Source organism: Saimiri boliviensis, chromosome 1 (assembly GCF_048565385.1).
Source record: "Saimiri boliviensis isolate mSaiBol1 chromosome 1, mSaiBol1.pri, whole genome shotgun sequence".
Taxonomy (NCBI): Eukaryota; Metazoa; Chordata; class Mammalia; order Primates; family Cebidae; genus Saimiri; species Saimiri boliviensis.
The window spans coordinates 86,972,799-86,998,473 of NC_133449.1; the positions used below are offsets into that span (position 1 = coordinate 86,972,799).

General features: G+C 38.6%; 1 protein-coding gene and 1 pseudogene across 27 annotated transcripts in view; one reads left to right on the forward strand and one right to left on the reverse strand.

Annotated features, from left to right (window-relative positions):
• Positions 1–25,675, forward strand: part of NRXN1 (neurexin 1) — a 1,157,741-nt gene that overhangs the window by 174,664 nt on the left and 957,402 nt on the right. The gene's annotated exons all lie outside the window — the stretch shown is intronic.
• On the reverse strand, positions 3,771–4,499 carry LOC120366341 (large ribosomal subunit protein eL36-like; annotated as a pseudogene).

The window sequence follows — 25,675 nt, forward strand, 5'->3', positions numbered from 1 at the left end:
ATTCTGTTTTATAAAGTAAGAGGAAGGTAACTAGGTCTAATACTTTAATATCTACTTTCATGATAGCCATGAATACTGCAAGGAAGTCACCTTTAGCTTAAAACTATTCACTTTGTGTCAGAGTGGATTGCCCTTGGTCTTAGAAAATTTTAATTCAGTTGCCCAGTTATCATGAGAAAATGATTTCAGCATTGGGTAATAACATTTAATTAATCAATTTAACTGCAAAAAGCTGTCGTTATAAAGTACACAATTCATAATAATTTGTTCAGGTTTATTTCATTTTGGGTATGAAAAAACTAAGGATACATTTTATTTCATATTAACCGAAACTCTAATATAGATATTAATCATCCTTAATGTAGCCATTAGCCACAGTTTCAATGTGGTGGAATTCTTCACCCCTTTCTCTAATAATTGATATTCAGCAGTAGAAATCTTTATATTCTTGGATATTTCATTTACATATTAAATTTGATTCTGAGGATCTAATTCTGTAGAAACATAATTAGAAATAAAAAGCTTGAGTCAGACCAGTTTGGCCAAATGGAGGGAGATAGCTGGTATCAGGAAAGAAGAAACGTGAAAAGTTCTAGCTTTGAAATAAAATCGGTTTGGAGTTCATTTTAGTTTGTTTGTTTTTCTTTTACAAGTTCTCCAGGGTCTGACAAGTTATTTAATCCTCTGTTTCCTTATCTATACAATTGAGATTCTGTAAGACACCCTCTTCAGATTGTTTTAAGATTAAAGTAGTTAATAAAAATCTGATTAGCATCTGGCACATAGTAATTCCCAGTAAGTATTTAATAGTAGATATATATACATCCTCCCCCACCCCTAGCTCCCCAAAAAAACTATCATTTGCTTACTGGGAATTACTGTGTGCCAGGTGCTACTATACAAACACACACACAACAACATCACACCCCCATGTATATATTTGGAGTCACTTAGAGAAGGCAGGGACAGAATAATTCCAATGGATAAATACGCTCTGGAGCCAGGGAGACCTGGACCAAACTCCACTTTTGGCTTGCTTCCTTTGTGGTCATGGGGGTTCTACAGAATAACCTCCTTGAGCCTCATTTCCTTTGTTTGTAAAACTGGGATGATTTAACACACACAGAAACATACTAATTTTAGGAAGCTCCAGAATTTGGGCTGACTTCCCCTCTCTGGATGAGACTACTTTTATTCTTTAGTTTTGTGATGAAATATAAATTACAGAATAGCAAGGGATTTCTAGTCTAAGAGCTTCTTTTCCCTTTTTCCTCTAGTAATCAAGCTGACAGATAATACCTGAATATTCCTTGCACTGTTCCTAGCTGTCTTCTGTAGTTTCACCTGTCCCTAGACCCTAGAACTACAATTGCTGGTTCTGAGATGGAGGTGAACCAGAGAGTTTTATGAGGCTTCATTCATTCATGTTTCTCCCCCTTGCCCCATACACATACATACACTATTTTCCTCTGATACATTCTCAGAGTATTTCTTTATAAGTTTGTTCTTTGGTGGCACTAATCTTATAGTAGGACTCAGACTTTGAAACTGAAACACTATAAAGGCAGGTTTTCAAAATGTGATCCCTGTACCAGCAGCATTGGGCTTCCTTGGGAACCTGTTAGAAATGCCCCACCCTTGACTTGCTGAATCTCTGGAGATGTGGCACAGCAATTTGTGTTATAAAGTTCTTCCAGGTGCTTCTGATACCTGAAAACCACTGCTTTGGACACAGTGCAGTCATCAAATGCCAAATTTCAAAGGAAGTCTCACAGATACTGCAAATTCCTCCGCTGTTAACATAGGTAGGCATTTGGAAAAGGCCCAGAGATTTTTACACACCTTCTTTAAAATCAGTAGATGTAGTATCTTAATGCCTTCAGCTTCCCAGGAGAAATGAATGTTGTGATACAGCAGTATTAGAGGGATTGCAGGTTCTACAGAGATTTAAATTTTTTTTAAATGTCTCCTATCAATTTATTTCAAGATTATTTTGAGTAATCAGTGCTTGCTGCATTGTATGGTTTCAACAAAAGACAGTGATTGTGATTATTACTACTTTAAAACTAATCATATACACTTAATTTAAAAAATTCCATTTCCCAGGCCGGGCGCGGTGGCTCAAGCCTGTAATCCCAGCACTTTGGGAGGCTGAGGTGGATGGATCACGAGGTCGAGAGATCGAGACCATCCTGGTCAACATGGTGAAACCCCGTCTCTACTAAAAATACAAAAAATTAGCTGGGCATGGTGGCGCGTGCCTGTAATCCCAGCTACTCAGGAGGCTGAGGCAGGAGAATTGCTTGAACCCAGGAGGCGGAGGTTGCGGTGAGCCGAAATCATGCCATTGCACTCCAGCCTGGGTAACAAAAGCGAAACTCCGTCTCAAAAAAAAAAAAAAAATTCCATTTCCCTTGCGTATTAGTCACCTATTATTTATAAGTCACTCTGCTAGTCTCTTGGAAAATGGAAAGACAAATAAGACATTCCTTTAAATTCAGAGAGCTTGAAATCAGGCTGAAGTTCGTATGTTTGTTTGGCCCACAGGTTTTTTAGCTTTTATGATGGCCAGTTACATGTCTGATTTTGTTTACCTCTGTATACCTACACAGTACCTGGGTCTTAGTTCATGTTTTAGGAAAGATTTCTTAAATTAGGGAATGAATGTATGAATCCAAATACCTGTGGAAGGAAAAGGTCCTCTGTCCTTTGTCTAGCTGGACTTTTTTCCCCAAAGGAACCTAGGATATTTTGTGTGTGAATTGAGTAAGCCAACTAGAAACCTCCACACAGCAGAGACTCAGAAACACTAATCCTGCTGTTTACAAACCATTAAGACTTAGCCAGGTGTCCTGCACACTCATCTGCACACAGCAGTCTCAAGCTTGACATTTCATCCTGAGGAGGTATGGTATTTTTAAACGCTGGTTCTAATGAGACAGAAAATAGCCTATCTCATAGGCTCACCATGGTCTAGCAGGTTTTTAATGCACATAGGCTCTGTGTCTCTAAAGGATTTGGTAGACCAGTGGGCTTCTACAGTTTTGTTTTTTTTCTTTTTAAGTCTGACTAGGGTTTTTTATAATAAATTACGCCATTATCCAGCCTGAAAAGCAGTCAACTCAATGCCATTCCTTTGGAAATCACAATAATAGGGAGGGCAGGGCTTCAGAAAGGGGAAGCTGTAGTTCTGTGCTTTCGTTTCAAGAGAAGAGCAAATTGTTTTCAGACATTTTCAGGAGAAACACTGTCAAATGTTCTTTTATTAAAGTCTCAAAAAGCGTGGTCATTTAGAGCTTAATCTTTAAAGAGCTGTGTGGTGATACCCGGTGAAGCTATGGGATGCGAAAGGGCATGGACTGTGCTTGTCCTTCATTCTGCTAAAATCAGATCAGACTGTGGTTTGTTGGTCTAGCTGACTCTGGAGCAGGTTGGCTCTGAAACTCAACACAGCTTAAAACACACACAAACCCACTCAGCTGATTTGCATATTTGGAAGTGTCTTGAAGACCTTTATTTGGGGCTACATTCAGGAAGCAGTCCAGACCTGAAATTGCTCTGCTGGTATGATCATTTATCTTAGACATTAAAAAACTAGAGCTCTTTTTGATAATCACTTCAGAAAGGTCATCTGAAAAGCCAGATTACTGTCCTTAACATTATCTCATTGTCCTTCGAATATCTTAGAAGGAAAGTATTATTGAACTTCTTTTTGGGGGGGCAGGGGGTACAGCTGTTTTTTATTTCAGGGAGACAGCAGGGGAGGGCGCTCAGTCTTTCTTGGCAGCAGTTTTCCGCATGGCAGCCAGGACATTGTTCAGCTCCTCCCGCTTCCTCTTGGCCCGATGTGTGTCCACACCCTTTTCTTGATGAACATGAGGGCTCGTTTGTCCTTGGAGACCTTCAGCAACTCCAGGGCGCGCCGCTAGTACGGGGCAAAGCCATTCACCTCCCGGATCATGTCCCACATGAGCTTGGTGTGTTTGGTTAGACGCCCGCGGCTGCGGCTGTGCCTGGGCTTGCTCACGTTCTTGGTTACCCTGTGGCCCTTGTTGAGGCCCACGGCCATAGGATACCGAAGAGCCGTGGCTGTTCCTCTCCAATGGCGACCGTGGCGGAAGGCGTATTATTGAACTTCTAAGCTGTTAGTATAACATTCTAAACCCCTTTATAAAATACCTTACCACATATGACATTCAATGATATCAAAGATCACGTACTCCGTCATAAAGGATGTTATTCTGTTATCGTTTTCTTCATAGTCCCTCTCATTCCTGCCTCATTCTGTTTTCCAGAATTATAAAAATGCTGAACTGTACTGCATTGATACGAAACTCTGGGTTTTGTAATATTATTTTGAAGGCTCTTTTAATGTAGGCAGATGAATGAGGCTACCTTATTCCTTACAAGTAGGAATTTCCATATCCTAGAGAAGAACATGAATTTTGGAGACAGATGGTACAAATCCTGGATCCTTTATACTTCACGATATGAGGCATGCTTCCATTTCTAATCCTTGGTTTTCTCAGCTGTGAAAAGGTGATTCATGTTTATTACAAAACATTGATATTAGCAGTAATTGAACGCAAATATGTAAAGTGCCTAGCATTAACACAGTAGGTACTCAATAAATAGCAGGCATGTACTACTGTGATTATTTCCCTTTTTTACATAGGAAAAAACTGAGGACCAAAGACTGTAAGTTAACTTGCCCGGTCTTGCGGTGGGATTGGACCTGAAATGAACATGACATGTCTAGGATTCCTCCTCTCCCAACTCAGGACATTCCTACATACCAAAGTTGACTTCAGACCACTTAAAGCTGAGGCAAATGTATCCGTGTATAATATTAAACGACTGCACCAAATCACTTTTCTTAGCTAAGGGTGGGACCATAGAGATACTTCAAAAGATGTAGGAATTCTCTGAAATAAGCAGTTGTGTAGTGTGTGTCTGTGAGTGTGTGTGTGTGTGTGTCTAAGGTATCCTATCTCCAAATGAATTTATACCACTGAATAAAAATGCTCCAAGATTTCTTGCAAAGCTTAGTTTCTCTGACTCTGCAACTGATTCCTACTATACTAGCATAAAATGTTTCTCTCTTTCTTTTTTTTTTTTTTCTCTGAGACAGAGTCTCACTCTTGTCTCCCAGGCTAGAGTGAGTGGTGCAATCTTGGCTGTCTGCAGCCGCCGCCTCCAGGGTTCAAACGATTCTCCTGCCTCAGCCCTCCAAGTTCCTGGGATTACAGGCACCTACCACCATGCCTGGCTAATTTTTGTATTTTTAGTAGAGATAGTGTTTCACCATGTTGGCCAGGCTGGTCTTGAATCCTGACTTCAGGTGATCTGCATGCCTAGGTCTCCCGAAGTGCTGGAATTACAGGCGTGAGCCACTCCACCCAGCCCTGAGAATATTTCTTAAGAAAATAACAGATTTATAAACATATTTGAGTGACTAAACAGAGTCTATTAATACGCAACTGTAACTGCTAGAGAAATAGATTTGCTATCCCTTTAAATATTTATATCTTCTTCATGTCACAAACAGTAGGAAAAAATAACAGCTCAAGATGAACCAACTGGGATCTGAGATTATGATTAATTATTGCTGTAACCACACCCCACATTTGCTTTATTGCCACTTTGTAATGGCTTATTTTCATTCACAGAGAAATTATAGATGCAAATGAGTTTGACTGTGGGAACCAGGGCCATGGACTAAATGCTCCTCTGGTTATGAATGGAATAGAGATTGCAGCATCCTTTTAAAATCTGATCTCAAACATGGTAAAGGGGGGGCAGTTGTATGAATCGGTATACATTATGTTTAGCTCAGGATTTGCCAACTAATTGTGTGGCTTTAGTCAAATCCTTGACCAATTTGAGTTCCACCTTCATCATTCAGAAAATAGAGTTTGAAACTAAATAAAATATGATGGCTGGATGTGGTGGCTCACACCTGTAATCCTAATACTTTGGGAGGCTGAGGTGCGAGGATGGCTTGAACCCAGAAGATGGAGGCTGCAGTGAGCTATAATCATCTCACTGCACTCCAGCCAGGGTGACAGAGAGAGACTCTGTCTCAAAATAATAAGATGTGTACTTCCTTACTGCTCTATAATTCCATGGTGACAAGTACTAATCTGAAAGCCAAGAACACACAGATGATATCTCACAGCTATAAAATCTATTTGGGGCTCATCTAACTTGGCACGTTGTACTACCAACTGTGAACAATTACCAACCTACCTTTCAGCCTAACCTAATCATATCTGTGTCCATTTATTTTTACTTTGTTATCTAGAAATACCCTCCTCTCCCCAAATGTTATTGCTTACAATATGTCAAGAGGATTACATTTTTAATCACGCGTTGAGAGAACCGGGCAACAATGTTAGATACTGTGAAACATCAAAGGCCTTTTGTAAGTCTTTATAAATATGCCATGTCAAATGTGCAGACTCTTCACTTAGATACAATTGTAAATCTGGCCCTTTAGTCTTAGATTCCACTTCCTAGGATCTGGGACCATGCCTATCCTATCTCATTCTGGGGCCATCCATTTTCAGTATGACCTGGCACAGAGAAAGATTTCAGACAATGTGCAGTGAATGTAGAATGAATGAATGAATGACTTGCCTGTGCATCAGAACTAAATTCCTCTGCGGCTTTCTAGGACTACCTCTGCCTGACTCAGCCTAGTCACTGTATCCTTTCCACATGAGCTGGTTAATGGCCTCTTCCCAGGTACCTACATTCCCTATATAAATTCCAGATCTCTGTCTCTGCGATTGCTGTTTTCCTGGTCAGAAATGACCTTGCACCTTTCATCTTTTCATCCAAACCCTCCCACCTTTCAGGACTTCTGCAGGTCCTACCTCAAACTACAGAGTCTTTTCTAATTTCTCCCTTCTCTATAATCATATGTTATCTCTGATTCATATAAAGAGAATAAAAATATAAGGCTGCTATTATTTGTGTATGATTCTTAAAAATCAAGCAAGTAGAGACCCAGAAAGATAAGTGACGTACCTCACAATTTTTTTTTTTCTGATGTCGTAATGTTGTTTATGTCAGGAAAGTGGTATTGAGTCCTCTTATCACCAAAACAACCAGCCCAAGGCTGATCAGATTATGGGCGACCACCAAATAATTTTTGACTGATTAAGACTTATGATCTTCTTGTATCTTTTTCATCAAAATACTATGATATAAAGAAAGAGGCTTTCAGAAAGAATGAGGATAATTTTCCATCCTAAACTAGACTTGAAAAGAGTAAAGACTGCTATATCAGTGGCTATAGTTTACAAAGGGGTAGGTATTTATCCATAAATATTAATCTCTAAGTTTTGAATTGATAAATATGTATCCAATATAACATAGAAATGTATACAGGTAACAGTTTTTGGAAGAAAGTGATAGTGTGGGTATTAAACATTTATGTGTGTGTGTGTGTGTGTGTGTGTGTGTGTGTGTGTGTGTATTTGTAATTGTTAAGGTAATTTCTCCAGGCTGAATTGATTTACTTGAGATGGAGAACTGTGTGTACTCTGTAGTTGCATTTTGCAGTCATTACCCTGGAAAGCCTTTTGTTGACATCTCTCCCAGAGCACCTTTCCAATGTGTTCATCTGTCATTAGTTTTATTAGATTTCTCCCTCTTCCTCACAAAAAAAGACTTAGGAGACCTCTCTTTTTTGCACCTCTTCTGTTTTTTTAAATAATCATTTCATTCTGATTTTGTTTTATGTGTTTGCAGAATTCCTTACTTTCCCAGAAATAACCCTTTTGCGAACTGAATAAAAGGACGCAGTGCACTGTGGGTTTACACTGCCACTTAGATAGTTTCCCTTTCCTCTTTTGTCAAATCTAGGTTCTGTGCACTGCCTCCTAGCACTGCCAAGGTGTGGTGGTTTGGGGAGTGCAGAGGTCTGGTGGGTTGTTGGAAAACACAGTGTGAATGTATTCTGTTTGCTGAGACCAAGGGCTTTACTGGACCCAGAGCCAAGTGATTGCACTTGTGAGACAAGCCTTGAGGGAAAAACAAAGGAAAAAAAAATGTACCCTTACTTTTCTTCACTTTATAAATATTCTTAGGCTGTTAGGTTGAAATACCGACTCAGAACAAGGTAGTAAGGGCCTCAGCATAATGAAAGAATAATGCCATTTGCTTTGAAATCTCAGTGGAGATGAGATTTGCAGGCCAGGCTGTTAATGAATCCATCAAAAGTTTCTCTCTCAGTTGGCCTTACTATCAAGGAGGGAGTACACTTCACTCAGTAGTTTCATCTCAGAAAAATTCAGTCTCTGCTGATAGCCACTTCCTGGCCCCTAAACAAATCATTATTGTGTTAAGACTTTGCCAGGTGGGTTCTATTCTAGATAAAATCATGCAATTTTATATAGAAAGATGTAAATGCAAATATTACATTTACAAACTTAATATCAACCATCCTGATTTTTCATTTAAAAACGTAAACTTTTCAGATATTAAATGGCCTTAGTTTAAGTAGTTTGCATAGTACGACTAAAATTATAATAGAATGATTTGCAGATAAGAAGCATGGCTTCATTGCTGGAGCAAAGGCCTGCTTTTTTTAAAAAAAGTAGCGTTTTGATATGTGGTATTTTTCTTCAAGACTTCTTTATTTCCCAGGCAATTATTGCTATTAATCTCACACTGTAAAATAAATTGTATGTTTGAGTGGAGAAAGCTGTTACTCAACTTAAATGAAAATCTCAGAATTTAGACTTTTTTTTCCCAACAAAAGCGTCTGGATTTGATTCAGATAGCAGCCATCCAAGTTTGAAAAGGAGTCAGCACAGATGTCCTTGAGAATGATTGAGCCCAAACACTGACACAATGGTGGTGCTTCTTACGTTTGTGTTTTGTTCATCACAGCCTCATAGAAATTTTCTGAAGACACAGAATTTTGAAAAATATTAATTTACTTTATTTGTGTCTTTATTGGCATGCCTGTTGATGAATATGTAGAGCTTAATGCAACCAGCCTGTTGAGATTTACACACAAACAATAAAGCATTTGGCTCCAAAGTTTGTCTTTATTCACTCTGGAAAAAAAAAATCTATTTGAGTAAAACATGCTGAGCTTTTCTTCTGCTACTTTTAGGTTTTAAGAAAAGAAAATGCTCACTCATCAATAAAATTCTGATACCCATAAACTGTAACCAGAACACCTGAAAGCACATGTAAAGGTATAACAAAAAAAGATATTTACCTCAGATTGCATTATTTTGTAGCAGGTGGTGTAAGCTGTCACCAGCAAGTCCTGGTGGAGGATGAATAAGATGGTTGCTAGGCTTTGGTCTGACTTTTATTCCATTGTCTGGTGTTTAAAAATCGATTTTGATTAGGAATTTTATGAACTATCGTATTAGATGCTAAATAAAATGGCACAGGAGGTGAGAATTGTAGGGTTTCATAAGGGTGGAAGGTCACCAAGGGATGGATAATCAGAAAAGATTCCTGAAGGAAACAGGCCTTGACCTAGGCCTGAACAACTGAAAACTCGTGGGGAATGATGCAGCACTCTCTAGAGAAGTTAATGGCTTTGTATATCTTTCTCCAAAGATGTTAATCTCTGAATGTATACTTCTAAAACCTAGATGTTAACGGCTTCATTTTTCTCTTTAAGCTCTACAGATAGAGTCCACTTCCACAAAAGCATCAGTGAGTCACATAGAATTTACCAGTGACCATGTTCTACAAAGGAAAGGGGAGGGAGCTAATTTTTCACACCTCAAATCAACTACATAAAACAATATGCCAGACACATCTACTCACCAAAGTTCTTTCCCAGCCATGTAGCCACCAAGGGCTTTTTCACTGACCTCTTCAGCATTCCCCCTGCCTCACCGTCCTCGCCCCGACCCAGTGTCTTCTTTCCTTTTTAGTTTATCCTAACAATATCAAATTCCCTTTTCTCTTTTTTCTTAATACTGACTCAGAGGGCACATAGCTCAGCTTTACCCCAAGTAAATGTATCAAAATAGTCTCTCAGCAAAGCATGTTAGTAATTAAAATAGTCTCCAAATCATTTAATACATACGCAACTAAAATACAAGCTCAGGCCGGGCATGGTGGCTCACACCTGTAACCCCAGCACTGCGGAAGGCCAAGGTTGGCTGATCACCTGAGGTCGGCAGTTCGAGACCAGCCTGACCAACATGGAGAAAACCCGTTTCTCCTAAAAATACAAAATTACCAGGTGTGGTGGCCCATGCCTGTAATCTCAGCTACATGGAAAGCTGAGGCAGGAGAATTGCTTGAAACCAGGAGGTGGAGGTTGCGGTGAGCTGAGATCACACCATTGTACTCCAGCCTGTGCAGTGAGAGCAAAACTCGGTCTCCAAACAAAACAAACAAACAAAAAGGGCAAACTGTTCTGAAAAAAAGTCAGTGTTAGCATTTAGAGTGATATAAAAGTTTAGCCAACTTAAACACAATTGTAGATTACTGTCCCTTGGTAGCAGTGTAAAAGGGCATTTGTCTCTTGTGGTATCTGGAGCACTGGATTTAACAATTACTGTGAGAATGGGATGAGCTAGAGCAGGCGTCCCCAAACTTTTTACACAGGGTGCCAGTTCACTGTCCCTCAGACCTTTGGGGGCCGCCACATACTGTGCTCCTCTCACTGACCGCCAATGAAAGAGGTGCCCCTTCCTGAAGTGCAGCGGCGGGGGGGTGGGGTGGGGGTGCGGATACATGGCCTCAGGGGGCCGCATGCGGCCCTGACTGGCGGGCCATAGTTTGGGGATGCCTGGTCTAGAGCTAGTTATCTGGGAGTTATTCCTGATAGACCTCATTTATATGTAAGCTAGTCATGTCCATAGGAATTCCTACATGGGAATGTGATATTGTTGTGGAAGATAACTTGAAAACCAGTATTCGGAAATACCAGGAAATGCTAACCCCCTCAGAGGAAGTTTAAATGCATTAAAGAACAAAAGCAATTAAGTATTGCCTAAGATAACATATTTCATGATAATTAGAAAGGAATACCTGTTTTGATGTACATTTGTCATGATATAAAATTTCGGGGTAAATGTTGATAATGTATAGATACTCAATTTGCTGTGAATGATAAACCTAGAATAAATCTTACGTATTTTCACTGAATACATTATTCCTTATCTCAGCTTTTCTCTTGGAGAAGCTTTTGTCATGGACTTGATCCGATAGAATATACTAAATGAGAAAAACAAGGAAGTGGAAAGGGAAATCTGTTTTCCGAAGTTGTTTTAAAAGTGCCCGCACATAAATTTACAGAGCTGTAAGCTGCTGAGCAGGCTCCTTAGTCTTTCTCTTGCCTTCAGGCTAGGAGGGGTGTGCAGGAATAATACCAGTCAAGTGAGAAATGATCCAGGATTTTTAAGGTGAAAATCCCCTGAAGGTCCTCTTCTCATAGTTGACTCTGAAAGCTTTTGTTGCCAAATACTTGTAGAAGGCCAATATTTCTAAAGATTATTTCCCAGTAATCTAAATGTCACAAGTGTGGTTGAAGTTTATTATCTCTCAGTTCTTTCCTCAGGGAAAACTCAGAATAACCAGGTGTCTTCTGCATAATTGCAATGGTCTCTAAGGCAATGCAGTTTTAGAGACCAAGACTTTCCCTGATGAAAAGAAAAAAAAAAAAAAAAAAAATTGGCTACTCATGTTCTGTTGCTCATTACTTGTGAAATTGTCTTTCTCTATACTAGAAAGAGATAAGATTTTAAGGTAAAGCTGGATAGATTGTAACCTGGGCTTTTTCTTTCAATTGTTGAAAAAATAATTTGTCTAAACTATACTTTTTCCCTTGTATGATATATTTAACACGATTTTTTGGAGGTTTGTCTTTAGGATTAAATTAAATAATACATTATAAGTATAGCCTGCAGGATAGGACAGTGAGTGGACATACGAGGATATTTAATGAGTATTTGTCCTTTCCTCTTCTTAAATATTAAGGAAAATTATTTTGGATATTTGCTTAAAATAGAAATAATTTATTTTAAATTTTCAAGAAGTTCATTTTCTAATTACTTTCCTTCTGCCAAATCCTGCTATTGGGCCAAACTCCTTTCATTGGATGTTTTAAATAATTATTGGGTTAGTCATTTGTCAACCTCTGGCACATTCCTTCATTTTGGCCATTGAAAAACTGAGGCCAAGATAAAGTAACTTACTATTTAAAGGAAGCAGCATGGAGTATTAGAAAGACCACAAGTTTTGCAGAATTGAATTTGAATTATAGTTGCAGTGAACCTTTTTCGCTGTGTAATTCTGGACAAGTCAGTTGACTTCTTTGAGTCTCAGGTTTCTTTTTTGATAAAATTAAGATGGATACTTTTAGAGCAAAGTGGGTTTTCTTTGTGAAACCTAAATTAAGTAATAAATGACTGAATGAAGTTATAAATCAGGTAATATATTTTCTTCCCCTATTCTAAACCATCTCCCGCACTCCACCCCACCGTACCACATTCTTCCTCTTAACAGTCACACACTATTAAGATTTGGTAACTAATCTCAACCCCTGTGTGTCCAGAGAAAGTACTCCAATATAAGAATAATTTGGAGAGATTCTTCAAAACACAAGTTTTCAGGCCCTGCACATAATTCACACCTCTGGAGAGAGTAGTACCCTGTAATCTGTCTTTTAAATTGCTTTCTGGTGCTCAGATTTGAAAAACCTGCCCAGACCCATTGCTCTCTCTTCTAGTCCTGTACATCATCCTACACTACATAGTAGTTGGAAAACTACGTAAAAATACTTTCTGGTTATAAAAATATATTTTCAAGTCCCTTGTGCCTGAATTAGCTGTAGAGCGTAATCCCAGGTAGAAGAAAACTGCAGGTAACACCCCACTTACAGAAACCTCTTAACGTTGTCAGAAAGAATGACTGTCAAGTTTGGCCAAGCAAGATTTGAACAGTAGTCAGAAAAGCAAAAGGCCTTTGGGTATTCTGCCTAGGCACCAACTTTTATTTCCCTCGAACTGTAATAAGTTTTTTTGTAAGATACCTTGGAAATAACCACTCTGTTCTCTCAAATAAAGTGTGATTTAAAATATGTAAGACAATGCAGATTAAAGGTAGGCTATTGCTATTCAGAACGTAGCCTACGGAATGTAGTCTGCTGCAGTGCAAAACTAGATGAATACACTCAGCTTCTGATGGTAGCTTTCCATTGGGTTTTACTATTTTTTTTTTCCTGTCGCTTCTCTGTGGATTTTAGAATTTGCATATGCTTAAACACTGGAACAGATCTTACATGAAGATGCATTAATACATGAAATGTTACGTTATGTATTTTTAGCCAGTTAAGTGAAATACCATTTTAAATTCTGGTAGGAAAAATGTGCATGTTGTCATTATTTATTGTTCTTCATCCATTTTGCTTTTCATTGCTATGCAAATAATCAGCTCCCAGGTCTCAAAGTAAAAAAGAAAGGGAAACATCTATTACTATATCTGTTATGATGATCTCACACAATTTCCTGAAAATGGAAGTGATCTCAATCTAGTCTTTTGCCAATGAGGATCTTACAGAGGTTTCGGATTCAAATGTAGTTATAATTTAAAGTAAGAAAATTGTACTCAATAGGAAAATTTCATTAAAAGCATTATTTTGGTGAAACACACAGCGTGAATAAAACATAGAAATGGGAAAAAGTCTAGAGAGTATGTGTTATAAAATTAACAGTTTATATTGGTGGGAAGTTCATGTACTCTTACCTCTTCAGTTATGAGAATTTCTCATTAGGTTCTATTTAAAGCTTGCTATAATTGACTTAAAGAAAATAACAGTGACAAATACAGATTGGGGTGCCTGCTTTTATGGATAACAATTTGTATGGGGAACCTTTTTTAGCAATTTATCCAGTAAGGAATATGCTTGGTTCCAGGGAAAGTTTGAAATCTGAGTTTGTCATGGATGTAAAAGTGATTTATTTAAGCTCAGAGTTTTGACATATGAATACTTACTTGATGATTTATGTTCTAGCTTTATTTTTCTATCGCCCTATTCCTTGCATGAAGCTGAGATGTGAATACAGATGTTACTAGAAAATACATCTGACAAATAACTTTCAGTCCTATCTCTTCTAATAAACCATATTCCACTTTCTAAATTCAGACGTAAAACACACAACCTAAATGAAACATGTGACATGGATACAGAGAAATTTAAGTGACCTGTTCCACTTCATATAATAATGGAGTGAACCATTGGCAAACTTGGACAGGAAGGATTGTTTCTCTCTGAGCAATTATAGCATGTTATTACTGTGCTCTCATGCAGATTTTCATTATAAAATCCTCACTGGTATCCTGCTGTGAAATTGTTTTGTTCAGTAAGATGTTGAAGAAATGTTAGCATATAAAATGTCTAAAAGTTTCATTTGTGCAAGTGCTAGTCCTCAGATAGTAGAAGATACAATCATTATAAAGTACTTATTCTAGGAAGAACTGCTTCTAGGTGTTACAGCATCTTCCTGGGTATACGTGGTCTTCAATAGCGGACACCGATTGTGAATCAGGGTTTTATTTACTAAGAACATGCCAAATCAGATGAAAGAGATTTCCATGTAGAGGGATGAGTTTTGGGGTTAACTGCTATCTGTTTCTTAGCACAGTATTTTACAATGCCTTCTATAATATCCTTGTTAGATGGCAAGAGAAAAGGAAACTATTTCAACTAAAACATTATTATTAATATATGTATGCCAGTTGATTTTAGGTGATATTCAGATAAACATTTTCTTAAATGAATACTATTTCTGAAATATGATACTGATTTTTAGTTCATGTTATTAATTTTCTATTAAAATGTTATTAAGAGGTAAAACTTGAGTCTACTTAAGGAAAAATATCAAGAAAGTACTGACACAGGTAATATGTAAACATGAATGAGAATTTAAATTTGACAGTTGCTAAGATTTTTCCAACTCTGAGATTATATGAAAGGCAAATACAACCATCCTTCTTAAACAGAAAAACAGAATACCAAGTGATTAAGTTGCTAAAGATCTTGGACCAGAACCTAACTCTTTTTGACAAAGACGTGGCAGAAATATGGCCCTTCATTGGGATCTGAGCAAATAGGTAGATAGATTTTAATCATTAAAAAACTATATTTTGATTCTCTATTTTAATGTAATAAGAAAATGAAATGAGAGGGCTGTCCAAGGCTCCTGAAAGTTCAATTAGCCAGAGAAAAGAATCATTTTCATTATTGCTTTAAAGTTATTTCCCTCTTGCCTTTTTTGTCAGATGGAGGAAAGGGTAGATTTTCTCCATGTATAATATTCTAGAACCCATTTTAAAAGCATTTCAACTATCATATTGTAAAGCTTCCATATGAGTGACGAGTACCTTTTGCCTGGTCAAAGCCTGTGGGGCCAGTTGTGTCTCCTGGCCAAGATTCTCTTCACCTTGCATCTCTATATCCCATGGGTATCAAGAACTTGGCCCATTTTCTTCCCTTCTGGCAACAACCATCTGGCCTTCCACCTGTGTCCTTTGCCTTTCAGATCATTGTTAGCACAGCTTTCTCCTTCAGTTTTCTATAACTAAAAAGACTTTTACATCCTTTGGAATGTTTTCTATTGTTACTGCCAATAAAAACAAAGGCACAATTAAAAGTATCTTACTGTCTCTTTCCTTTTTAATTACAGAAAGTCATTCATGTTACCATTAACAAAAATTTTGAATTGCAAGGACGCAAGCATATCTTACAGACTTCAAGGGTCCTTACAAGGGCCAGATGAAGGTACAGGAAAGCAGATGAGACCCTTGGGCAGCCATGCTCTTCCTCTATTTTTCTTCTTCCCTTTTTGGTCCCTCCTTGTCTCATTGCTTAGGAATTATATCCCTTTATTTTAAAGCAATAAGCCACGCTCAGTTGCAAATTTTCTGAAAATGGTGTTGGTCATCTTGGGTCAGGTGATTATCTTGATGTACAGGAGTAGCTGGAGATACCTGTCAAGGTACAAGCATGGCAACTTAGTGTGGAGAACACGTGGAAGGGAAGAGGCAACAATTTTCAAAGAGAAGAGGCCATTGCAGCGAGACAGATGACACCCCCACTTACTGCAGGGATTAATAAAAATACTAAAGCAATAGAAAATATGAAACTTTAAAACACATGTTTCTTGTTTACCTAAATATTTCTGTCTTTGAGAGTCCTTGAGAAACTCTAATCACCTCGTTTCATGCTTTATTTTGGTAACTGAATCAACTAGAAATCTACCTTGAAACCAATCTGATCCTGTCACCCTCACCCCTCACCCTCACCCCCACTTCTTGGGGGAATAAATATCTAGTCCTATTGCTGCTCTTATCGAAGGAAACAATGTATAGTACGTGGCTGCCTGGTGACTCTTGTCCCTCAGTTATTCATTGCATGTATTTTTATCTTAGAAGACCATTTCCCTGGTCATCCCTAGGTTTCATAAAGTTAATTTATTAGGGTGTTTCCTTTATTCTTTCCTTTATATTTTGAAGCCTAGGAATTAGAAAGATGGTGAGTAACAGTGATACTATTAAAACTGGTAACATTCCACTTTGCTTAATTTCTTCAAAAATAACAATGAACACTTTTAGAAGAAAAGCAGTGAAGATTTTCCAGGCAAGCACATTCTGTGGGCCTTATTTTAGAAGAAAGACATACTGACTAGGAAAGATCTTCTCTTTCAAGAAAACAAAAATTTGTTTTCAAACATGTTTTACGTCTATTTTGTTTTAGACACCGTCTGCCAGTGATTTTGTAACTTAAATATGTGGCAAAAAAAAAAAAAAAAAAAAAAACTCTTAGTTTAATCTTAGGTATTGATTTTTTAAAAAGGAATGTGAACTACTTTATTCACCAAATAATAAATGGCTCCTTAAGCATGAAGGTCTTGCATCTTATCAAAAGAGTTTTAAAATCAAATATTCTTTAGATTAAAAGGGCATCTTTAAGAAAGGCTAGTAGGTTTTGCACAATTTATGTGCAGAATCTGATGGAGTGGTGCTGGCTGTTTGAAATGTGATGTTGAAAAGGACTCGGAGCCTACTGTGACTGAAGCAAGAAATTCGAAATACTCATTAGAGGTGACTACCACAACTTATCCTGTAGATTTCATTTGTAATCTATTTTCTGAGTTCCAGAGAAGAAAAATATTTTTACCACCAAGGAAGCTCAGATTTACTGAATACTTAAAATGTTAAATCTTAAAATATTAAGAAGCAGTGGAGAAGGGAGCTCCAAATAAGTATTTTTGACAAAAACAAAAAAACAAACAAAAAAAAAAACTTTTTTTTTTTTTTTTTCTGTTAAGACAGGTCTTGCTTTGTTGCACAGGCTGGTGTGCAGTGGTGCAATCACAGCTCACTGTAGACACAACTGCCTGGACTCAAGTGATCCTACTGCCTCAACCTCTCCAGTAGATGAGAACACAGGTGCACGCCATCATGCCTGGCTATATTTTTCTTTATTTTTTGTAGAGATGTTGCCTCACTTTGTTGCCCAGACTGGGCTCAAACTCCTGGGCTCAAGCAGTCCTTCTGCCTCAGCTTCCAAAAGTGTTGAAATTACAGATATGAGCCACCACACCTGGCCAAATACATTTTTTTTTTAAAACTTAGAATTCAGATATAAAGTGTCAATGATGTGGGGTGTGTTTTTTATGCGTGTGTGTGTGTGTGTGTGTGTGTGTGTGTGTAAAATGGGGGAGGTAAAAACAGTAAACAGAGGCAGAGAGGGAATATATTAACCAAAAAGTTTCCAGAAAGATCAGATTAATTAAAATAGTGCCAGGATCTTATATTTTGATCTAAGAAAGACAGCACACAGGAAACAGCTACTAAATTTATCAGTGTGTCAAGTAGAAATTATCATGGACAAGCAGGTAAGGAAGACCTCAGTATGGATCAAGAGTATTGCAAGAGGAGAGGGAGAGAGATTGAACTGAACTGTGCTGAAACAAAAGACAGGAGAGCTATTGATAGCTGAGGTGAGTGAGTGGAAAAGTACTAGAAAACTTAAGGGGGTAATGTTGGTCATCCTGCCGAGGCTATCTGTGTTTGCTAATTGATGTTTGCCGAAGTTAGAATCTTACTTTCCCACTAAGACTGGGAGATAGGAACAGAATCATTCCTGAAGATTTTACATACCAAAGGGATGGCTCCCAGATGAAATACCCTAGCTTGGCTGTGGTAAATACTAAACAATAACGCTAACTCCATTTTGCCCACCCTGAGCTCTGTTGCCCACCCTGAGCTGTGTAGGGCATTCTGTTCTGGGAACTTGTGGTCTGAGACATCTCACATCTTTGTAACCAATTTTCTGAGAAACGGGGCCTACTGGCCTATAAATCCTGTACTTGGAACTGTGCAACTGCTTACCCCACATCCTGAGTAAGAAACAAGTTTAAATAGAATTTTTTGTTAGGCGTCCCTGCCTGCTTCCCCTAACCTGCTCCTTCTGCTTCTGTAATAATCTCCTTACTGCCCCCAACCCTAAACTGATATAAAAATGTTGACTGTCCTTTGTTCTGGGCCGAGAGGTTTGAGCTCTAGCTGACTCTCTGACGCCGGCCATTAAAGGTGGACTCTAGCAAACTCAGAATGTGGCGCTTCTGTTTTAAACTTGCTCGGGTATAATTCAGGACCTTGCGAAAGACATTCCTAGGTTGTAAAACTGACAAGAGTCTAGCAGAAGATTTACATCTTAAGGGAACACAGAAAGAATTTACAATTCCAAGTGGTATAAAGTAAATGCTCTGAGAAAAGGGAGATCAAGGGCCTATAGTCAGGAACAAACCTGTGTGAAGTTTAGTCAAGTTGACAGAAAGGTTAAGACCTTCTTGCCCAGTTATAAAATTAAATTCCGAGTTACATAGTTCAGGACACATAGGCAGTAAGCATTCTGGAGAGGCTGGAAATGAGTGTGTGATCAACAGTTTTCTGGAGGAGGAGAGATTTGAGTTGGTCTTTGAAAAATGTTGTAACCAGAAAAAAAGACAGACATTTCTGTCAAGATAGCAGTGTTAGTGATGACAAGGTGGACAGAGGAGGTGCTGCATGTGGGGTGTCGCCTGGGACCCACTTTCGTTAAAGCAAATGTGTTCTTCAGTCGTATGTTGACTTTAACACTCTCCTTTGCCCCCTTCCTATAAATCCCATGGATGTAGTTGTTTTGTCCTCATTAAAGCAGCCAGTTTATGCACTAACCCCTGGAGTTCTTTCCCTCCAAGAGTGTACAAAATGCAGTGCAGACCACCCTGGCACTTTTGCCACATCCAGACAAATCTTGGTATATTTGTTCTATTAGTTGTTTCTTCCTGATCATTTTAGGGTATAGGAGACATAAAATATAATGATCTGAAACAAAAGAAATCATACAATGTTTTCCAGTCCTAGTCTCTGAATTCTTTTTGGAATGAAAACCCCACAGGTTTTTACGGGTTTTTCCTTCAATTCTCACTATCCCTTAGAAATTCTTCAGACTTCTCTCCCACCTTTGAAATTGTTGATGAAGAGGAAACCAACCAATAGCCTACCAAACCAAATCAGAGCTGTAGGTGGCAGCTCTTCTCACATATGTAATTAGCTTTTCTGAACATGTACACACTAGATGATAACTTTGACCCATTGGAGAATAACTTTCCCAGGGAGCTTAGATGTTAGGAGGACAAATGGAAAGAGTGCCAGCAGTTTGGAGCATTGTTGCTGGAGTCAGACCTAGTTTCAATCCAGCTTCTGAAATGGGAAAAATTCCCTTGTCCGCCTCACAGGGTCTGCAGTGGATGTGTGGCTCACTTTGCCAGTACCCAGCTGTTTGACCCTCTAGCAGAGCATAGCGACAGGCAGGCTGTGGGGCTCTGACCCCACGGCAGTGTCTATGGGTGAATGTTTACGGCTCCTGAAACCCCAGTGAGCCTGTGTTACAGGCTCTCTCTTAGTTTGCCATCTATAGGTGGCTGTGATAACCATTTCAATTAGACCTCCCTCCAACAGAGGGATTTCTGTATCCTGGGGTTTCTTGCCTTGGTGTACCAGAAGAATCGGATCACACGTAGGTTTGGACAATGAGTGCCAGGTTTTATTGATTAGAAGTAGCTCTCAGCAGATAGGGGAGCCATAGGGAGATGGTTTTCCCCTGGAGGCAGGCCGCTTGGTGGCCAGCTCTTCTCTGATCCCTCCAACCAAACTCCACCCTATTTAGACTGTGGCAAACTCCCTGGACATCCTCTCTCCATACAGCAGCTGTGTCTTCTGCTGATGTGCTCTGCAGGGTGTCCAGCCACTTCTGTTTTGGCCTGCTAGGGTCTCCAGTTTTAAATAGGCCTAGGATGGAGACATGGCAGGCCAGGGTGGTCTTGGGAAACACAACATTTGGACAGGAATTTCCTGTCCTCACCTAGGTCCGGGAGGGTGGAGCCTTAGCCAGGGACCTGCCTTTCTGTACCCAGCACTTCCCTTACTCTCTTCTGTGTCATTTAAAGGGACCAGGCTCTTCCCTTCCCAGCACTACAGTGTAATTTCCCTGGAGTCAGACCTAGTTTCAATCCAGGTTCTTTCAGAGACCTGTTTGGCCTCTGACCTTGACAGATGATATATTTCCTCTAAACCCGTTTCCTCATTTTTTAAAGTGAAGTGATGGGGTTCTGGTCACAATTACTCTAAAATAATTTAAGAAGGAATTCGGAAAAAAAAATTAATAAAAAGAAAAAAAGCAGAAGCAGGAAGGTCATGCTCTGACCTTCTCCTGCCCTTGTCTCCTGAAGCAGGCCACAAAACCTGGGAAGGATTTTCTCACCTCCCCCTGACGCAGGTCACAAGACCCTCATGTCAGAGATACCCTGGCAATACCCAGAATAAATGTTCCTCCTTATCTTTGGCAAAGGTCACAGAGAATCTGATCAGATAGGTCTTGCTGGGTTTCCCCAGTTTATTACCACTAGCTTACTTTTTATCCAATCATTCTTTTCCATGACCATCTACTTTATCAAAACTAGCTTAAAAATATGTAGGATTACCTGTTTCTTAAGGTCATTATTTCCTTACAAAACTTTTCATGCCACAAAAAATCTTCTGTAAAATAAATGTATATGCTTTTCCCTTTTTAATCCATCTTTTGTAATAGGGGCTCAGCCAAGAACCAAAGAAAGGATAAACGAGAGATGTTTCGTCTCTCCTAGAGAGGGAATCATACATCAGTCATATTTCTATCTTAAATTGCTGTTTTGTTTTGAATTGTTGCTTTTATAGTAAAATCAATTTGAGGAATTCCTTGGTACAACTGCTCCTAGAAAATACTTCTTAAAACTGTTTTTGTTGGTCTATGCTATTTCTTGGGAATGTCTTTTATGGTAAGATCTATTTATTGCCACCATACTTCTGAAAATGTATGTGGATCTTTTAAATGGTAAAGAGATTTCTGAGAGACAGTAAGACAAATACAGTAGCATGAACTAAATATACCACAGGATTCATATCGTAAAAGCAAGAAAAAAAAGCAATTCTTGCTTGTCGACCCACAGGTCATTAACTCGCGAGTGCAGTGGATTGATTTGAATGAGCAAATTGATGGGAGTGAGGAACATGCCTTCTCTTCCAGCCCCACCCCTGACATTTTGAGAATACCGAATCAAGACAGATCTGTGGTGGCTTCAGTTACTGAGAATTCAGTAAGACCATGTATGTTTTACTGATGCTCTAAAACACAAAACAAAATGAGAAACAACCTGGTGGTTGTGTATGAAGGTCACCCCTGGTTAGGAAAAAAAAAAATGTATGAAATTACTGACTAAATCAATGAAATTTTTTATTTAAGTTGGCTCTACAGACCTCCTGTACTCCTGCCTTTTACTTGCCATAGCTAGTAACCCACTGTTTGATGCCAGAAAAGAAATTGTAATGTGAAAAACAATACAGATACAGTAATCTCTGAAGCCAGTCAGTGATATTGAAATGTGCTATTAGCAGTTGATTGCAAGCTAACAGATTCATGGGCTGTGCTCTTGCTAGAGAATCATCACTTCTGTCAGTCAAAGTGAGTTTTCACAGACATTTTCTGCTTTTTTTCCCTCAGAAATATAAAAATTTAAAAAGCCTTATTTTTCTTTCAGTGTACCAGCATAGATATTTATATCAGATGTATTCATGATAAGGAGGGACATAAACATATTGGAATTATGTGGGGTAAATTTTCAAACACATATGTCAGCCCTTGCTTCTTTGTGGAACATGCTACTGTATCACTTGACATTTATCGAGCATCCACTATGTTCCAGGGAAACTTTTAGGCAATAGTGTTAGAGAGGTAGATAGACAGTGAGGTTCCTAATTGAACTTGAAATTTGTGAGGGAGAGACAGAAAGTTAACAAGTAAGTAAATAAACAGGCCAATTTCAGATGGTGAAAAACGCTGTGAAGAAGTAAATCATCACGTTTCAGTAGCAGATAACTGGAATAGAGGAGTTTTAGGTTGTGTGGTCAGGGAAGGTTCCCTAACCTATCTGAAGCATTTTCTTCTTTTGAAAATTGAGACCATAACATCTACCAGATAAGGCTGATGTGAAGATTAGGAGTGATAATATGTTCTAATTGCTTGGAATATGATAAGTACTCAATAAATAGCAAGTATTCAGTAGATGGTAGCTTATTATCATAATGGTTCTGTGGCTTGGTTCCTGTTGGTATTATGTTGATGTCTGAAAGATTCCCTGGATCCATACAAAATAGAAAACTATGGCTTACTCTTCTCAGGGGCAATTTTTTAAATTCAAAGATTAGTTGAGAGCCAGGCATGGTAATCCCAGCACTTTGAGAAGCTGAGGAGGGAGAATCACTTGAACCTAGGAGTTCAAGACCAGCCTGGGCAACATGGGGGAGCCCATCTGCACAAAAGAATTTTTGAAAATTAGCTAGGTGTGGTGATGTGCACCTGTGGTCCCAGCTACTTGAAAGGCTAAGATGGGAGGATAGCTTGAGCCTGGCAGATCAAGGCTGCAGTGAGCAGTGATAATGCCACTGCACTCCAGCCTGGGCAACAGAGTAAGGCTCTGTTTCCAAAAAAAAAAAAAAAAAAAGGATTATCTGAGGGTGACTGAACCATACTATGCAGTGAATATGTTAAACAGTTTTCCTATTATTTTCCATTCCATAATGTTTGAGCTGGCCCCTGGTCGTGTGTTTAGTACTTTCCTTATGTGAAGAGTGACATACCGACTATTCTAAAAACCAGGAAAACGTGGGTGGCATTTAAAACCAAAGGTTAAATTTCCTTCAAGAGGGGTTATCATAATATGATGTATACTTTTGATTAGAACAGTCTTTCCCACTAATCTACACACACTTCTCTTTTTGTGAGAAATGGATGATGTCAAAGGCTGCTCCCCAATACCACCTGTACAAAATATTGATAAGACAAAGCTGAGTACATGTGAGAATACAATTTCAATGGTCCATTTTCAAGTATGATAAATCTAAGTACTGTCAGCCAGCCTGCAAAGGTAACAAACTGCACGGCTCATGCACCTGGAAGGTCACCATAAGCAAACAGAATATAGAGGAGGGGTCAGCCCATAAAAGGGAAGAAAGTTTTTTTATTGGGAAATTAAACCTTAAGCAGAGAAGTGGATGGGGTTATAACCTTATATTATCAGGGGGACAATGAAATGTAGGTGACTTCGAGAAGATTGTAAACCCATAGAACTAGACCAATGAGGAACTGGGGGAGGGACTTACGTGCTAGGAGATAAATTACCTGCCCGGATTTGCCTGCTCACCAGACACCTGACCTTGCAAGACCACTATTAAAAGTCTCACTTTTGCTGTTCTTCATGCCTCTAGGTTCATTCTTTAGATTTGGATTAGTGAGCATGTGTCTCATGGTACACTGCTTCTTTCACTGAGAGCAACCACCTAGACCAGGCTGTGTGGCAGGGTCTCAGAAGAGCAAAGGCAGACTCTGAATAAATTGACAACTGGAAGTTTGGTTTAAGGCCGACCTTTTTATGTTGGGTTTGATTGAGATTGGATAAGGATTCCAATGCAATAGTTAGGGTTGGTAGAAATAGCACTCTAAGACTTTTGAGTGAAGGGGTTCAGAGAAGTTTTAGGGCCTAAAATGTTGGTTGATACTTCCTACTGCAGACTTAATGAGTCTTTTGGGAATTTTCAGTAATGAACTGTCAAGTTGTTTACCTAGGCATGGCTCTCCTAGAATAGTTGTTATACCAGTGAGAGCAATGAAGTAGTTAACTTGTGTTAATGTAAACAGTAACCTGGGTGGGGGATAGGTAGTTTCAGTTCTCACTGGCAATTACCATTGCATGGTCTTCCACCCATTACCAATGAAATGAAATGAAAAAGCAAGTGGGTCAATTCCGTAATAGGCAAAGGTGCATTTTAGGCTATTAGGGGAAAAGTCTAAAGTCCTTATGAAAAAGGAAAGTCTCTCGATCTTTATTTAAAAGCTGAAACATCATTTTCCTCCATTACTATCATATTCTGTGATCCAGTTTTCTTCTGTTAGGAAAACTAGTCTTAAACAACATGAGCAAGAATTTAATATATTGAAAAATATTGTACCTTATGTTCAGGTTTCAATTTATGAGATTTTCAACATTTTTGCAAAGCCTCCATCAGAGGAAAAGTGTTTTAATTAAAGGAGTTAATGGTTTGTGGAATAATGGCTTGGGAAGAAGAGTCATGGGGATATTCCTTCCAGGGAGACAGGAGCTTGAAAGAACTAGGGATTCTTGTCCCTGGGTCCAGGTCTCAGTATGTGTCTGCCTTCTATTCTAGCTAGCCAGCACCTCCCCAGCCTTCTGGCTCGCAGATCTGTTTATTTTTCTTTAGCGATAATGAGTACTAGGCACATAGACTTTTCCTTTACTGTTTACAGACATGTGTAAATGATTTGGAATCTCTCTTATTAAACACCAAGGGGATAGGAATCAGCATAAAATCCTTTTAATAGTACATTTGTATACTGTATAATCCTATTCTGTAATCTTAAGAATAGAACAATTTCAGTGTCCAAAAACCCTGATTTCCTAGCCAGGGTAAAATGTCTGCTATGTAAAAGGAAGGGAATACACACTGACATGAAAGTTTGTAAATAAAAATAATGGTCTAGCTCTATAATACCAATGTGATCCTTGAACCTATAGAGGTCAACAACTTTGAGGGTCATTTATGTAAATTTTTTCTAGTTTGTAGTGGGTTTATTACTCACAGACAAATTGATTAAAATATACAAATGGATATCAAATTAGTTTCCAGGGTATAGCAAATAAATATTTAGACATTTAAGCAGTTATTTCCAGTGCTGACATGCTGAATACCTTGTTGTATTCATCCTTTATTATGTAATTTTGACTGGGATCCCATAACTGTTTGGTACTAACTTAATGATTATACTGTGGTTTCCTTATAGAGTAAAATCCAAAGACTTTTCATTGCTATACAATGTGCAGTTTATTTACGGTTGTCCTGTATCCTATAAAAATAATCTAAGAAATTGCCTAAGAGAAATTCTTCTGTCTGTTAATTATTAGACTATGTTTTCCTCCTGCTCCTCACTGTTCCCAGATATGGATATATTAACATGTATCTGTGATCTAAATCAGACCTTAAAGATGAACTGAAAAGCCATTTGAAGGGGATAATTATAGTAGGG